Below are 6091 nucleotides of genomic sequence, written 5' to 3'. Positions count from 1 at the left end.
TGTCAGGAGCTAAATGCAGTGAGTTTAAATAAGAATTTTAAATAAGCTAAACATTTAAGAATCACCCAAACATTGTCAATATCATCCTTATATAATGGTTTCTGATTTACATATGTAGTGTGAAGGAAATACTTGAATTTTTTTGTCTATTTAAAATTCATCCATTTTCATTCCCCCTCCTCACATGATTAGTGAATCATGTACATGATAGGGGAAGAAGGAAGGGAAAACATAGATTTGACTGACCTTAAATAGGCTGCCAACTATCAGCCTTGACATTAAAAAACTTGGTTTGATCATACCCATCTTTAAGATTGTATATTTACTAGCTGGAAGTTCTGTGCATTAAATCAGTAGGATTTAGAGATGAGAAGAATCTCCATTTTTTAAAGTTAATTATTCAGGAATTGTTGAAGCATAATGACCATTCTGCTCAATTTGTGTTTTTTTTCCCTTTGGCCACCCCAGTCAGAACATACCCTCAATACTTGTGTAAGTGAGGTGAATGGGAATATTATTGGCAGATACTTAGAGATGCCAATAGCTTTTCCAAGCTGAAATTTGTATCCTGACTATAAGACTACTTAGGTAAAGATAGAGATTTGTTACAAGTGTAGAATTTTGTCTTAATTTTGAATAACATCTGAATTTATACAAGCTGAGCATCAAATATTAGACTTCAACACAGTTGAGACTTCAACTCAGAATGTTTCACCAGAGCTATGCCCTCACCTTCAGTTTTTAATTTTGTAGGGCTCCTACTTGTCATTTGTACGGTAATTAGAGCCTGAATGACTGAATGGGTGGTGAGACGTGCCACAGCTCTCAGCCACTACTATTACTGAAGTGGTGTCTTGGATTCAGAAGGGAAGTGTTCCTGTGTTTTTTATGAAAAATGGTTTTGATTGTTGATTCAGGTTGTTGCTGAGTAGGAAGAATAAGAAAATGTACATGAACTAAATAATTAGAATTGGCCATTGCTCTCTATAAAGACAAATGATGAAAAAAAGTTTGAAAATGGTGAGAGTAAGCCCTCTTTTTCTCTTCCAAAATTTCAGTGAAGTGACTAAAATGAAAACCAGAACACATTAGAAAAGGTCCTGTACAGGTAGGCATAGCAACATTAGAAAGCAAGAAACAGTACCATCAGTACAGCAGCAATTTTTGGAAGATAGGTAGGTAAGGATCAACAGGTGCTCTTTAGCGCCAGTAAGAGCAAGCCATGTAAAGTGAGGAAGTAGAAACCTGGACGCCTCACCAGTTTTGAGCAGTGGGGACTAGTCAAAGGTTAACTAACTCCTAGGGTGGTTGGAGAGAAACATGGGTTAGGTAGGGCAGGAGAGGAGTAAGTGTGAATGCACTAACTAAAGAGAGTTTGTTTCTCCCTACTTAATGTGCTTAAATTGAGGAAAGTAGACTTAGATAAGCTATTGCATAATGGGTTCTTTGTTCAGACCAGGCGTGGTGGTTCTCAACCCTTGCTCAATAGAATCAGCTAGAGCTTTTTAACATGAAATTGCCTAGGCCAGAATTCTGGAGGGGTAGAACTGGGCATGGGAGTTTTCGTGAAAGATGTTGGTGAAATGAAGGAACCACCTGGTATTGCTCAGAACTTCCCAACCTGGTAGCAGTGGCTGGTAACAGAGTAACTGCAATCCATTATCCAAGTTGGAAGGTTTTTGGAAAAGTGGGAACTATTTTATATTCATGGGACAGCAGGCAACCTGGGATGTATAGTCACTCTAGTTATGAGTGTGCTTGTTTATTCCTCTTACCTCTTTGTGTAGTTAGACAATTGCTGGGAAGAGCCTAAGTTCCATAAGGTCCCTTTTCTGTTTTCTTCAATACGCTTTGTGCATATTAGCACTTTTGGTAAGCCATCATGTGAATGAGGTTGGTAAGTATTGTTTCTAACTAACCCCGGACTACTTCGAACACATGAAGTAAGATGAGAGTTTCCTCTGAAAGAGATGTCACCTTCCCTGGTGTTGAATCCCTGATTTAAACCCTGGAGAGTTTAAACCTTAATGGTGCTTGAAGCATGGAATCAAGCTGACTGAGGACTGTTTTCTTTTTAATTCATTTGTGACCGGACATGCTTGCTTGCTTTTTAAGAGCACATGGAACATTCTTCAGGAGAGGCCATGTGTTAGGTCATAAAACAGCCTCATATTGAAAAAGATTAAAATCATGCAAAATAATCACAGTGAAAATAATAAGGAAATTGGGAAAGTTCACAAATACGTGGAATATAAACATCACACTTCTAAATAACAATGTGCCAAAAAATACATCACAAGGGAAATAGAAAACACATTGGGATGAATGCAAATAAAGACAATGTTCCAAAGCATGATGGGATACAGCCAAGGTAGTGCTGAGAGGAATGTGTGTAGCTGCTACTGTCTGCAGTACAAAAGATCACAAATCAACAACCTAACTAACCTTTGACTCTGAGACTGGAAAAAAAATAGCAAAGTAAGCCTGAAACAAGCAGATGGAATGAAATAAGAATTAGAGCAGAAATTAATAGATAATAGAGAAAAATCAATGAAACCAAAAATTGGTTGTTTGAACTGATCAATAAAATCGACAAACTTTTAGCTAGATTGGCTTAGTGAAAAAGATTCAAATTATTAGAACCTGAAATGAAAGAGATTACTTTACTACAGATTATACAGAAATAAAAAAGGATTATAAAGAAGTAGTATGAGCAATTTTATGACAAGTTAAATGGACAAATTCCTGGAAAGACAAACTACTGAGGTGTATAAACCATATAGCTGAAAATTTGGGAGGAAGTAGAGGTATTTTCTAATTGGGTCAAGAAAAAAATTCAAATGTCATGTAAAGTTACATAGCAACAGAACTAAAACCATAAGGAAAATTGGAAGGAGTAGTGTTACTGTAAGTGGTTAAAGTTTGTATCTGTCATGGAGACATTGTTTCAATACAAATGTACAGGCGCAATCATATTAATCAGGGCTGTAGATGCATTCACCATACTGAAGCCTGGAAAGAGGAATGGCCAGCGCGAGGGTGGAACAGGCATGGGAGGACAGGAAGCGAGATTCGCTTTTCTTCTGCTACCCTTCTGTGTTTTCATTTCTGTATTTATATTATTTAAATAACTTTAAGTGGAAAACTAAAATATTTATACATATTTTGAGGAAATTAAAAGAAACACCATAAACAAGACTTCATTGTCCCAGAGCTCTTAAGAGGTTGGCCAGGATTCAGACCCCACTTGCTTTTACTTTAAACCATGATGTTGTACAGCATTTCATTTTAGTTAATTATTGAGTGCTTACTGTGTTACAGATACTGTAAGCAATTTACATGAGTTATTGTACTTAATTTAGTTCTCACTGCAACCTGAAGAAGTAGGTACTGTCGTTTCCATTTTTGCAGATGAGAAAACTGAATTACTGGATATTAAATAACTTCAAACTGGCAGAGCCACAGTTTGGATCTAGACACTCTGACTCTGGAGCCCTCATTCTTACTTACCCTATCATTTTGAAATCTGGAGGACAAAATTTCAAGAAGCCAATAATCAAAATAAAATTACGAAATTTCAAGATAAGGGTGCTTTGCATCTGTCACTCTAAAACTCATTTTAAATATTTTATATTTAGAAGAGATGTACGACTTTATCTTCTTTTACCCCATGAATATAGTTCTCTTTGATTTTACCCCAGCTATGGAATTCACAAATCTCTGTGTACACCTATGACTGATTCCTTTAAAAGCGATGGCAGGAAAATGGTGCGTTTAGGGAACAGACAGGAGAAGGATGTGGACGGAGACTATGAGGCATTGTTAGTGGCAGGGAGCTCAAAGGTAGGTAGATCTGAGATGGTAACAGTAGACTTTCCAACCACCGAGTGACATTGGAGGAATTCATATTTGAAGTAAATGCTGTTTAAAGTTTAAATTTTATTTTTTTAGTTGATGCATTTTAGTTTTATTGTGATATAATTTACATACTATAATAAAACATATAATTAAAATTTTTTTAGTGTATTCACAGAGTTGTGCAACCATCCCCACCATTTAATTTTAGGATGTTTCATCATTTTAAAAGAAACCCGTACCCATGAGCAGTCATTTTACATCCCGCGCCCCCAACCCAGACAACCACAATCACTGACCTGCTGTCTGTGTCTCTGTATTTGTCTGTTCTGGACATGTCATATAAGTGAAATCATACCTAGGGAATGCTGGGTCCTATGGGAATGATCTTTAATCCCTTCAGGAAATACCAGACTGTTTTCCTGAGTGGTTGCATGATTTTACATTTCCACCAGCAATTGTATGGGTGTCCTAATTTCTTCACGTCCAAAATTTTTCTTTTTTAAAAAAATGGAGATATAATTGACATATAACATATTAATTAGGTTCAGGTATATAACAATGATTTCATATTTGTATTTATTACAAAGTGATCACAATAAGTCTAGTGAACATCATCACACATAATTTCTTGGTAATTTTTGTTTTTCTTGTAATGAAAACTTTTACAATCTACTCTCTTGGCACCTTTTAAATATACAACATAATGTTATTAGCTGTAGTCACCATGCTTATTTTATTTATTTATTTATTTATTTATTTACAGGACTTGTTTGTTTTATAACTGAAAGTTTGTACCTTTTCCCCCATCTCGCCCCACTTTTCTCATCCCCCACCCCCACCTCTGGCAAAGACCTATCTGTTCTCTGTAACATTTATTATTGTATGTCTTTTTAAATTACAACCATCGTGGTGGGTGTGAAGTAGTACGTCAGTGTGATTTTGACTTACATTTACATAATGACTAAGGATATTGAGCATTTTTCTTGTACTTATTGGCCATTTGTTTATCTTCAGAGAAATGTCTGTTCAGATCTTTCACCATTTTTTAAAAAGATTTTATTTATTTATTTATTTATTTACTTACTTATTTATTTATTTATTTTAGAGAGAGGGGAAGTGAGGGAGAAAGAGAAGGCGAAAAAATATCCATGTATAAGAGAGAACATCCATCGGTTGCCTCTCGCACATCCCCAGCCAGGGACCTGGCACCCAACCAAAGCCTGTACCCTGACTGGGAATCAAACCAGCAACCTTTTGTTTTTCAGGATGACACCCAGCCCACTAAGCTATACCAGTCATGTCTAAAATTGAGTTATTTATCTTTTTATAATAGAGTTTCAAGAGTCCTTTCTGTGGTCTAGATATAAGTCCCTTCTAAGGCACATAAATTGCAAATACTTTCTCCCATTGTGGGAGTTGTCTTTTTCACTTCATTGATGGTGTTGTTTTGCAGCACAAAAGTTTTAATTTTGATGATGTTTATTTTTTCTTTTATTGGTTATATTTTGGGTGTCATATCTATGAAACAGTTGCCAGATCTAAGTTCAGGAAGATTTATTCCCTATGTTTTCTTCTAAGGGTTTTATAATCCATTGTGAGTGAATATTTCTATCTGGTGTGACACAGGGCACAGCTTCTTTCCTCTCAAGTGGGTGTTTGTTGTCCTGGCACCATCTGTTACAAGACTATTATTTCTCCATTGAATTGTCTTGATACCCCTGTTAAAAAAAAAAACAGTCATCAATAGATATATAGGTTTATTTTTAAAGACTTAATTCTGTTAGATTGATCTGTACATCTGTCTTTCTGTCAGTGCCACATTGTCTTCGTTACTGTAGCTTTGTGTAGGAAGTTTTGTGACTGGCAGCGTGAGTTCTCCAACTTAGTTCTGCTTTTTCCAGATTGTTTTGGCTGTTCTGGATCACTTGTGTTTCCACATAAATTTTAGGATCGGCTTGTCAATTTCTGCAAAGAAGCCAGCTGGGATTTTGAGAGGGATTTCTTGGAGTCTGTAGTAAAATTGATGCTTTTTGATATTAATTTCTATTATTCTATGTCACAAGTGGCATCTTTTTATTATCTTCCATTTGGCAGATATATAAATTTGTTATCTACATAATTTTGGAGCATGATTATGGGTTAACCTAACAGTGAATAGCCACTGTGCAGCTAATATTCTGCAGTTGTATTGTAGAAAGGCCAAGGGCACAGCACATTCTTATGTTTGGGATGG

Source organism: Phyllostomus discolor, chromosome 5 (assembly GCF_004126475.2).
Source record: "Phyllostomus discolor isolate MPI-MPIP mPhyDis1 chromosome 5, mPhyDis1.pri.v3, whole genome shotgun sequence".
NCBI lineage: Eukaryota > Metazoa > Chordata > Mammalia > Chiroptera > Phyllostomidae > Phyllostomus > Phyllostomus discolor.
This window is presented reverse-complemented; position numbering follows the sequence as displayed.